We start from the raw sequence: 13,075 nt of genomic DNA on the forward strand, positions 1-13,075 counted from the left end.
TTGTCTATCTCCATCAACTATGAAACTTGTACAGCTCTGGTGGGAAGTTCTTTTTAACACTTTCATTTAAAGAATGATACTTAATAAGGTGTAGTTCAAACTGAAAGTGGCATTGAGGTTTCTATATCAGGAAAACAGACTATTTCAAAATGTAACTGGTACATAAACCAGTCAGCAAGCTGAATACTTTTACTTTTAAGTATGTCAGATATACTTATTTACAAGGAATAATACATACATGTGACCCAAATGCATGCTGACAAGCAAAATATACATAAAACCATCACTGCAAAAACTGGTACAACTAAATACAGACTTAAAGTTAGATATATTTAAAAAAGAGAGTTTCAAATATACTAAAATCTAATTTATTTTCTTTATATTACATTTTGTTACCTCCACTATTTAACAATAAGTCTTGTTACTAATGCATTACTTTATATTACATTTTGTTACCTCCATTATTTACACAATAAGTCTGGTTACCAATGCATTACTTTATATTACATTTTGTTACTTCCACTATTTACACAATAAGTCTGGTTACCAATGCATTACTTTATATTACATTTTGTTACTTCCACTATTTACACAATAAGTCTGGTTACCAATGCATTACTTTATATTACATTTTGTTACCTCCATTATTTACACAATAAGTCTGATTACCAATGCATTACTTTATATTACATTTTGTTACTTCCACTATTTACACAATAAGTCTTGTTACCAATGCATTACTTTATATTACATTTTGTTACCTCCATTATTTACACAATAAGTCTGGTTACCAATGCATTACTTTATATTACATTTTGTTACTTCCACTATTTACACAATAAGTCTGGTTACCAATGCATTACTTTATATTACATTTTGTTACTTCCACTATTTACACAATAAGTCTGGTTACCAATGCATTACTTTATATTACATTTTGTTACCTCCATTATTTACACAATAAGTCTGGTTACCAATGCATTACTTTATATTACATTTTGTTACCTCCACTATTTACACAATAAGTCTGGTTACCAATGCATTACTTTATATTACATTTTGTTACTTCCACTATTTACACAATAAGTCTGGTTACCAATGCATTACTTTATATTACATTTTGTTACTTCCACTATTTACACAATAAGTCTGGTTTCCAATGCATTACTTTATATCACATTTTGTTACTTCCACTATTTACACAATAAGTCTTGTTACCAATGCATTATAAGAATTGTTCAAGAAAACTTAATTTTAATATTAAGTAGAAATGTACACTTGCTTCATTTACATTCAGTTCACAAAACTACCTGAGCCTTAAATACAATATTTAACACATCTTCAAATACTGTCAAATACATCTATAATATTAGAAATGCACAAACTTTAATAATAATAAAAGTACAAAATAAGTTTGGAGAGTGAGGTCAAACTTGAAATGAACAAGATGGCAATGATGTAATTATTCTGTCAGCAAAATGTTTATATTTTCAAATTTTATTACCTATATACTGTTTTACATTCAAATATATTAATAACAGTGATTACTTCACATGCTCACTATTGAAGCAGCTTCTTCCATTCATTTACAGAAATATTAAACCATTTTATAAGTTTGTCAATTTACAAATTATTGTGCTACCAAGTTGCTGAAACCATAGTCATAAGAATATATACTGTTATGCATAAATTTTACTAAATTACAAACCTGATACTTTAAAGTACTAATTCATTTACAACATGCTATCTTGTAAAAGTAACCATGCTGTTTTTACTAGTCACTTCCTATTATAAACATTAACTGCACACATATCAACTACACTATTTCAATGGTTGTGATAGTGCAACGTGATAGCACACTTACTGATACTGGTATTTCAAAGTTATTATTCATATAGTTAGAAAAACATGTAGGTTCAAGAAGTCTTGATAGAAATGAATAAGAAACTCATAATTCAAATCACAGAAACTGCAATGTGTTTGATGTGAATAAAGGGAGTTAAGTGACATTATGAAGGTCATCCGGTTTTCCAGGTAATGTCTATTTCTCTATATATTGTTGTATATTTCTCTCTATATTTTTGGTACAGTGTAGCCAAAAGATGTTAGGGATATTTTACTATAGAAATGGCTAAATATATGCATATTTAAAACAGTATTTAAGTGTTTATGATACTTATTATGATACTGTTACATGATAGCAGGTAATTTTATTTACCTAAGGTACATTTTGCTGACAGTATTTTCAGATAATAATGTGCATTATTTTAATAAATATGTTTTTCAGCTATTTTTTAAAAATCATGTGTTATGAGTTAGTATTATTTAACCCTTTCACAGAGCAACTAATATTCAGGCTGATACCAAAAAAGTGTCAGTCATCCACCAAAAATTAAAATTATGAATTTAACCTTTTGTATTATATTTTCAACATTTAAAGAATCTGTATTGTCTATATCCAACAGTGATATTCCTTGAAAATCATACTGGACAGTGTAAAATAATGATTCAAACAAAAAATTGAAGACAATTAGTAGAAAAGTGTTATTCAGTAAATTACATAAATATTGGTAAAACTAAGTCACTAAAAGGCCAAATCATTATAAAATATAAAAATTGATTAGTTAGATAACAGTATCCAAAATACAAAGAAGCTTTACTTGTATTGATTCTATGTGTTTTCCTGAAAAGTTAGTAGTTTTGTACTGATGCACATAAACGTCTAGGTTTCATGATATAGAATACAGATGGCAGCATGCACACAATTTTGGCAACTGTTTCTAGTACAGAGGGATATTCCTGTATGTGGCAGTATAAGGAAACTTTTTTCAAGAGCTCTGGGGTAAATCCAATTTCACAGACAATGGATATAAATGTTTATTTGGATATATCTGAACTACACAGCAAAAGAGTTAAATGTTAAACACTGATTAGGTGAATGTATACAAGAAGAGTAAACATTAACTGAGATGTTTCGAGATAGTAGTATTATAATGTTCAGCCATAAAAAGAAAGCACAACAATGTAGCATTCAAATACTTTCATAGTGTAACCTTATTATTCAGGTCAACACCTATAATATGGCTATATCTACTTACATATCCTGAGCTATAACTGAAAATTATATCTATTCAGGATTATGTGAACCTAAATCACAGTTTTCAAGACATTAAGCCAACAGTTTTCAAGGAAGAAATTTTAAGCATAACCTCTTAACGATGCCATTTTTGTTTAAGTAGGATTTTTTCTGTGTTTATTTAACCTCAATATATTGTTGCTGCTTTGTTTTTTGTTGTTTTTTCAGTACATTCACACATCATCTGTACATCACTAAAAGCTTACTTTATAACAATACAAAATTTCTCCTACCAATAGCTTCACTGTAGAAAGGTATTGCCTCTCTGTACTTCTTTTGCTTGTAAAAGCATTACCTTCTTCCTTTTTGGCTTCAGCTAATCTGAAAGAGAGTATTACAGAAGTTATTAGTACTAACAATCTTATAATGAAGTATTACATACACAATATAATTGTAAAATTTAATGATTCCAAGATCAAACAATCTTAAGTACGGCAAAAGGCTCGTGTATATGAAAACTTTATATTTCTTTGTCCAGCTATGAATGTTTTTATGATTTAAAAGTGTTTTTCTAAAACCAAAAATAATGTCACAAGACAAATGTCAGCTGCTGCTTATTATGCATTACTGAAACACTACAAGATCATTTCTAAGAACTTATTTCAGATCAGGCTTAGATGCATCTGCATACACAGAAATTCTTCTGGGGGTACAAAGTAGTGCAAAATTGTGAGTTAAGGTAAGAGAAGCATATCAGCAAAAAACAGAACTTTAGGAGGAATGATTACTTTATACTGCATTAACAGTGTATTCAAAATGTTTTAGTTTACAGTACATGGTGTTAAAGGACACCAAAGGAAATGTTCAGTCCATTTTTACCATATGATCACATCATGCTAAATTAAACAGTAAATAACTCTGAACAAGCCATTACCGTATCAAACTAAACAAACTGTGACCTGAAACTGTATATCTGGTTTCAAATCCACCAACCAAGACATTTTTAACTAACAGTTCAGGAACTCAGGATAGCAGAACTTCTGTGATAAGGATATCTCTGTTGATGGATTTCATGTCCAAGTTAAACATGTATATTACAAACAACTCATCAGTATTATGAATGCAAAGTTTCAGCTCTCATGATGTCTTAACATCAAGACTTGGTGTATAACAGTAAAAATACCATGGTGTACAGGCACACATTCTCTATACGTTGTTAGCTTTGCGTTTACAGGTCTGTACTTAGATGGAGAACACTTTGCATATGGTGTATTCTGCACGAGAAGTGACTTATTCCAAAAAACATGTACTATCAAATAGCTAACAGTGATAACAATATCTTTAAGGCACTAGTTAACGTAACAGGTAAGCCTATTCCTTTACAAAGTTGGATAACAGCAATAGATCAAATCAGTTCTTTCCTTCTCCACACTCCAAGGTATTCTATCTGTGTCAAATAATGTAGCTAATTTATATACATACATTTAAAATACTACACTTTTTCTAAAAGTAAACTGGTAGTATTCTCTTCAATCAATATGTCATTTTTAATAGGGCCATGTATTAAAAAAATTAACAAACATTTTTATTATTGTCAACATTATTAACATTAACTCAAATATTACATTCAACTTTTCATAAAGTACTTTACTTATACTAGTTGTTTACATCACCTATACCATTACCTTACATGGAAACTACTGGTGAAATATTACATTCAACTTTTCATAAAGTGCTTTACTTATACTAGTTGTTTACATCACCTATACCATTACCTTACATGGAAACAACTGGTGAAATATTACATTCAACTTTTCATAAAGTACTTTACTTATACTAGTTGTTTACATCACCTATACCATTACCTTACATGGAAACTACTGGTGAAATATTACATTCAACTTTTCATAAAGTACTTTACTTATACTAGTTGTTTATATCACCTATACCATTACCTTACATGGAAACAACTGGTGAAATATTACATTCAACTTTTCATAAAGTACTTTACTTATACTAGTTGTTTATATCACCTATACCATTACCTTACATGGAAACAACTGGTGAAATATTACATTCAACTTTTCATAAAGTACTTTACTTATACTAGTTGTTTACATCACCTATACCATTACCTTACATGGAAACAACTGGTGAAATATTACATTCAACTTTTCATAAAGTGCTTTACTTATACTAGTTGTTTACATCACCTATACCATTACCTTACATGGAACAACTGGTGAAATATTACATTCAACTTTTCATAAAGTGCTTTACTTATACTAGTTGTTTATATCACCTATACCATTACCTTACATGGAACAACTGGTGAAATATTACATTCAACTTTTCATAAAGTACTTTACTTATACTAGTTGTTTATATCACCTATACCATTACCTTACATGGAAACTACTGGTGAAATATTACATTCAACTTTTCATAAAGTACTTTACTTATACTAGTTGTTTATATCACCTATACCATTACCTTACATGGAACAACTGGTGAAATATTACATTCAACTTTTCATAAAGTACTTTACTTATACTAGTTGTTTATATCACCTATACCATTACCTTACATGGAAACAACTGGTGAAATATTACATTCAACTTTTCATAAAGTACTTTACTTATACTAGTTGTTTATATCACCTATACCATTACCTTACATGGAAACAACTGGTGAAATATTACATTCAACTTTTCATAAAGTGCTTTACTTATACTAGTTGTTTATATCACCTATACCATTACCTTACATGGAAACAACTGGTGAAATATTACATTCAACTTTTCATAAAGTGCTTTACTTAAACTAGTTGTTTGCATCACCTATACCATTACCTCACATGGAAACTACTGCTTTGAACTATATATAGTATTGTTATATTTAATCAAAATATTATTCACCATATTTGCCGACTTTCATACCATTACTGAACAACTATAACAGACCTCCTTCTAGAATTCATTTACAATACACAATGTGTGTGTGTGTACATAGAAAAAAAATTACCTAGTGAAAGACACTGTTGTTATCACTGAAACTGTTATTAAATCTGATAACAATACAGCACAAACATCAAAGCTACAAACAATCTAACTTTGTGATAATAAAAATTATACTGAAAAATACATAATTCTAAATTAGTTAGATAGCTTGTTTGTACGTGTCTATAAACCTTAAGTGAATTTAAAAAAGTGCCTCACTATGATCAAAATGGAAATGGAAAGTAGTTTTATTTCCAAATGTATCTATTACTCTATTTAATACATGTTTAAGTTTCTATTGCTGAACTGTGTCTAAACAATAATACCATAATATCTGAAAGTTGTTTGGAACTTAGTTAAAACACAAACTTTGTGACCTATTCTGAGCAAAACTGCTACATAATTAGTATAGAAAATGAAGTACACTATATACACCTGAGTGCTGGTAATTTTTTGTTTTCAAAGTCCAGTTTATTGTATAATACACTGATGGCCAAAAATACTTTCAATACACAACACAAGTTTTATGATCTGGTACCTGCTGAATGTGACCTGCCCAAACAGGGAAAAATTTCAGTTATGATAGCATTTCCCTCATATTTTAGAGAAAAATTTTCAACATCTTGTTAGTGTCCATTTTTAAACAATGACAAATGTCATAGAAAACTTCAAACTGTATAGAAACATTAAATAAAACCCAGTATATTCAAGAGAGCCACAGTAACAACTGAAACTTGCCAGCAGAAAATAATGTACACAAAGCCAAAACAGTGATACAAAGCTAGAAAAAACATTTGTACTTGGAAATGTTTACATGTCTGATTATAATAAGTTTCTACATGTGAATATGCCAGAAGTAAATTATCAGTTTTATCCAAAGAATTACACACTATTTCTTCATAGTCACAAAAACATATTCTCAATAAATCACTAAGTGTACCATTTTACAAATATTCAACAGTAATGAGCAGCAATGTTTTATTCACAGAGAACACAGTTAACAGAATCTTGACAAAAACATGCATGTAAAACAATTTTTGGTTTTATCCGTTCATTTCCCCAAAGGTTCTCAAGAAAGTGTTAAGTACACAGATTCATTAGGTGGAGGGTGGTCTCAGTGAGGGTGTGAAATGTTCTCTGTACTGAGAAAGTTTTGTAAATCCACACATTTCTCTGAGTAGAATGATAAAGTAAAAATTTAAGTTTATTAATAAATAATACATATTAATTTGTTAAAAATTCACAAAAATATTTTTAAATCTTTCATTTCCTTTCCCAAATGGTACGCACACACAAATACTTCTACCCCAGAAAGCTTCTAGCATGTCACTTAACATTTGTGTGACTCATAGTAAATATACCTGCTGGTTCTAAGTTAGAAAACAACATGTGATACTAGTTTACACAGTCTGTCATAATACAGACTTTCTTTCTGTAAACACTACAGCACAGACCATCTTAATGAGCACAGTGTACTAAACAACAGTGCCCTGGTGAACATTACACTACAAACTATCTTAACACACTATACTATTGGCTGAGGAAGTAAACATTCAAAACTACAGACTGTCCAAGTGAGCACAAATAAATGGCTTTATTGTGCAGTTCACACACACCCCTTAATAGCCATTGGAATACCTCTGAATACAAAAATTAACCATTCTTGCTCAGTCTTGAACAAGTAGTTTGCCTTTTTTGTTGGCTGCCAAGACGTGTTTCTTCTTTCTTGTGGAGTCTCACTGTAACTTTTCTTGCACATGTTTTGTCACTTCAAATTGGCAATCAGAATTGTTTTTCTTTTTCTTAATATTTTACTCTGAAGTACATAATTGTTGTCAGAAATGTTAATCCTACCTTACTGTCCTCTCAAAATAAACAGAAAACCAATCTATTTTTGCAACATTTCATCAACTCAACTTGTCTGTTGTATCAGTAAGGTTAGTTTTGTTGATCTGTAGACACAACAATATTTGATGGGTTTTTATTTTCATACCAAAACAGCACCATACCTCCCGATAAAGTATACATGCATTTTTCAGACATCATTTTCCCTTAAATCACGACCAAACATCTGGCCCATCTTCTGTGGAAAAAATTAAACTACAAAGTTTTTTAGAGAAATTAAACCTTAATACACTGATTCCACATCCTGACCTGCTATTATAGTGGCTGAAAGGTGCAAACAGACAAACTTAGATTTACACACACACACATGTAATGCTCTCACACAGTCTTGCCTCAGTCATTACTTCAGAGTGAATCACATCGTTTAGAGTACTTCCAATTGTTAATGAATCATAGCTAGACTGTAAAGAAGGCATTTGAATGCTTTACTTATTGTGAAGAGTCGTTGGACAAATGGAAGCCAGCCAATGACAGTAGTGTTGTAAACTGGCCTCAAGCATCCACGTATTATTAGCAGAATGTGGAACTGTTTCCAAACCAAACATGCCATTGTTCTCACACCTGTAAACGACAGATACTGATCCACAATAGAGAAAGACAACCACTTTATAAGGATGGTCTTAATGCCTGGTAACTAATGAAATATATTCCACTTAGAATAAAGTATACAATAACTTTCTGCAATAACACAGTCAGCATATCCAACAAAGTAGCATTCTGTTCAAAGAATGATCATATCCTTGATGACGAGAAACTCACATGGAATAAAAATGTATCTCAGAATAGCTGGTAATGGTATTACAACTTTCATTAAAATAAAGTAGGGAACAACCTTTTCAACATTCCTAGATCATCTTCATGTCTCATCCTGCAATCTAGGATTATACACAGAAAAAATCTGCATATAGATTAACTTCATCTTCATATATGGATGTGACACATGTTGGAAATGGTTGTATAGTGTTAGCAGTACACAGATACCTCTGCAAAGTTACCAAAATATCCAAGGCAAAGATGCTTAACCTTCAGATACTTTACTTGCTCCTGAATTCTGGGATAGGAGACAAACAAAATTGCTTCATATTAAACAAAGTTTAAAATATTTATTATAGATGGCACATTCATATTAATAAACAAAGCAATGACTTTGATAAAGACATTTGGCTAATGAAGCTCTGTAAACTGAGTCTGTTGTGTTTAAATAAATTTTCTCCATTAGAGACAAGCGGTAATAAGGATAAAAATGTCACACTATATACGTGTTATATTAATCAAATTTTTTTATAACCTAAATTATACAAAATATAACAAATTTCTACCCAGCCTCAAAATGAGTAGATATAGTAAAATAAGGCTTAAGAAATGTTCACTTCACCATGGTTCAATTATGAACTAACAATCTTGATATTTAGTATAAAATTAAAGATGATCATCTGATTTAACAATATTTACTGACAGTTCCCTCACCCCAAAATGTGTACATGCAAGGCCACACAGCAAATTGTCAGGAATCACACATAAAAACAACAGACCACTTATAAATAGCCAATAACAGTTTTGGGTAGAAGACACAGATGTACAGCTTCATCATTACTTTGCACAGATGTAAAACTGTACATCAACAACCATTCAGAAAAGTGTTGTTCATCACTTCCAAAGGAACGTCTTTTAAAATTTATGGAGATCAAAGCTGTTTATAAACAGAAAATTAGTGCTCAGTGGAGTGTGTAATCCACCCAGTAAAAAGAAAATTAGAATACTATTTGAAGAATTTCAATCTCATCAAATGGTGGGATCTCTTGAGAGCCGGGTTACATTAAATTATACAGACACTAAAGATGCTTCTGAAGAACAGATTGAGAATAATTCTAAATCTTGTCAACAGGCTACCTGTTTTTCTTGGATAAACACTCCACATTTAACCACAAAAATGTAAAACCACATCTACCACACATTCACTCATGAGCTTACATTTAATGACCAATCACTTATTTTTATCATTTGCATTTCAGATTATATAACTGATCAGTATAAAAATTAAAGGAGTGAAAGATGAATTAATTAATGTAACAATGCAAATATTGTTCATATTTATGACAATACCTTCCTTGAACAATTTATAGTTTCAATAAACTTATTTTCATGCAAAATATAAGTTATCTATACAAGTAGAATAGTTACTTCCCATTATTACTTGTTTAAATACCTGATTATTAAAAACATGTAATTATTATGATTACAGAAAATTTATATATCCTTTATTTTTAGGGGTTAAATTTGTCTTAAAGCAATATACAAGGATTACAGTCATATTCTATTAATGTATTCATAACTAAAATTAAATCTTTCAAAAAAAATTTTGTAAATAAAATGGTAAAAACAAATATTTGAACAGTTAACTTTTCCACAGTTATTTAAGTGTCTTAAAATAGGTTGATTAAATAACAGGTTCATCATTACTGCTTATAATATTTTTAATTCCTCAAAATAGAATAAGAAACTCATTTAACAAAGTGGTTGGTTGCTTAATAACTGTTCTCACTGAGCTGTAAATAAATCTTACAAGAGGTTTACCCAACTTAAGTATAACATAAAAGCAAGGTATTTCCTTGCTGTTAATATACCTATTAATCAACTGCCAGGATTTCATCTTTGCCCATCTAACTATTAGTCTTTTATACCCCACTGAAAAGCCCTTGACATCAACTGTCCAGATAGAAAGGATCTATTGTCAAGGCCAAAATATAAGGTATAGAAGAACAACTTGCCAGCAGTTGGGTGATCCAATTTCAGTTGCAAAATGAGATTCAAGACCTATCAGGAGAATCTGCTTGAATTGAGACAGTGGACCTGCTACCATGGGCATCATCTATGCAACATGGAAATCTAGAAAGGTGATTAATCCTGAGAAAGGGGTTTAAAATTTTAAAAAAGGAGCCCTAGACCACACACCTTTTTGATAAAAAACATAAGACACCACCATGTAAGAATCAGAGTAGTGTCTGACAATTTACCCATTAAGAATTCCAGGCCATGATGCCTGCCTGTTGAAGAGCAAAAATGATAAAAGCATTGTGTATGGAATCCTTTTGTTGTTGCTTGCACAGACTCTGGAATTCCTGACTGTTGCTATACATACCCAAGCAGTGAAACAGGGATTAGTGAAGAAAATGAAACTCTGGGTGACACAACAGTAGAGGGCAAATCATAGTAGTGTCCCTACTTAACAATCCCTCAAGATCAAAGAATGATCCTGACTAAAGAAAATGGAGAACCAAGAAATAGATGTGTACAAATGGTCACAAAAAGACCAATAAAATTAATGATTGTGTTCTTGTCCCAAAGGCATGAAGGATTCAAGTGGTACTCAGATTCTCAGAAAATAAAAGAACCATCCATGCAGTGGAAAAGGCAAGTATGAGTATGGCATCATATTCAAAAGCACTGAGCAAAATGGGAGAACAACTGATACTGACTAAGATATGAGATGAAAAATGCAAAATTGCCAGACTGATGCCATATAGAGTTGGAGAAAGAACAGAAAGGTAAGTATGCCTGAGTTGATTCTGAAAGCAGAATCAGGATTTAATGGTCTAACAACTGACAAGATGTTGCCAGCAAAAACCAGTCATCTGCAGAAAGGTATGTGTATAATACAATGAAATGAGGTAGATAAGAAAACTTTTATGATACAGCACAATCCATGTTAAGCCTATGCATCTCCTAAAGAAAAAAAACATTAAACTGCAGTATCTGACCCTTATGCACCACAAATTCTGACAGAGGTAGAACTCCACTGCTAAGGCAAAATGCAGAAAGAAGCTGACTACAAACAAAATGGACATCTACAATCTCTGTAAAAAGACAAGCAAACTGAAGAATGAGTAACTTGTAGAACCTAAACAATGATATAGACAAAGAAGATCGAGAACTGGACACCAATCTCCTGTCTTAATGAGCCCAACAACTAACAGGAATAAAAATGATAAAGAACTAGCCCAACTCTTCACCATCCCCAGACCTACCAGATTCATCTTTCCTCTACTGAATAGTCTTTACATGAAAGACTTCAGCTGGAAGAAGTGAGGCACCTTAGTTATAGTTTTGTATATTGTATACTCAACTGAACAGACTCAGGCTGTATGAAAAAAAAGGCACAAGTCGTGTGAGTTATGTTCTCAAAGGGTGACTCACACTATACTGCCAGTGTCACCACTCTCCAACTTCTTGCCATGTTGTGCTGAGCCCAACTGGTAAGAAATTTCCATGGTCCACCATCCCAGTGGCTAGGAACTATTAAGTGACAAGGATCTCTCATATTCCATTTGATAAATGGAGGAAATTTGCATTGGGGGGACTTTGAGAAGTGCCCCAATCCTAATAAACCTTCAAGTGGAAAGTCTTTTACTGGAAAAAGTGCAATGAATAGCCACAAAACCCTAATTTTAAAATGCAACAAGTATGTAATTAGACAATTACATAAATATGTCCACGATGAAAACACATACCTCAAGTAATCTTGAAGAACACCTCATCTTACAGCAGACACTAGTGTAGTCAGGGTAGATAGAATGAAATGTTCCTGTTATCATGGCTTGATGCTGATTTTGGGTAAGTATGCCATAGAAAACAATATAAACTGCCTAGTATGAAACTATAAACTCAAAAAAATAAAGAGAAATAGTACATATTCATCTCAAAGATGGTAGAGTTACTGAAGAATTGTGACTTGTGGCAGTTAGAAAATATCAAGAAATTGAACAGCTTAAAGGCATAAAGAAGGAATCAGATGTGTGGAATCATTCATTCACATCTGCCTAAAGAGTCTTTTCTAGGGTTAGCAAAGAATATACGAGATAATGAAAAAAGTAACAGATCAAATGCAAAGACATGGGATGGTTTATGAGCATCCACATCCTGAGACAAACATACCAACTGCAGGAGTCATTGGTCCAATCCAGTAAAAGTAAAAAAAAAAAAGAGAGGTCCTTAGAAAAAAAAAAAGGGATCCCATGGTATGAGCAGACGAAGGCAGTAGTTCTAAAAGGGAAAGTTCCTTGATAAGGTGCACTAAACAGCCTAAACAGGACAATGG

The 13,075-nt window shown here is 31.5% G+C and overlaps 1 protein-coding gene across 3 annotated transcripts in view; it reads right to left on the reverse strand.

The window, feature by feature from the left end:
• LOC143238932 (dnaJ homolog subfamily C member 7-like) overlaps positions 1-13,075 on the reverse strand; it is a 60,619-nt gene that overhangs the window by 25,766 nt on the left and 21,778 nt on the right. For all 3 annotated transcript variants that reach the window (XM_076479692.1, XM_076479770.1, XM_076479624.1), the window contains one exon: positions 3,370-3,457. The gene's annotated coding sequence lies outside the window, so the exon portion shown is untranslated. The remainder of the gene's footprint in view (positions 1-3,369; positions 3,458-13,075) is intronic.

The sequence above is a fragment of the Tachypleus tridentatus genome, chromosome 1 (genome assembly GCF_004210375.1).
Source record: "Tachypleus tridentatus isolate NWPU-2018 chromosome 1, ASM421037v1, whole genome shotgun sequence".
Lineage (NCBI taxonomy): Eukaryota > Metazoa > Arthropoda > Merostomata > Xiphosura > Limulidae > Tachypleus > Tachypleus tridentatus.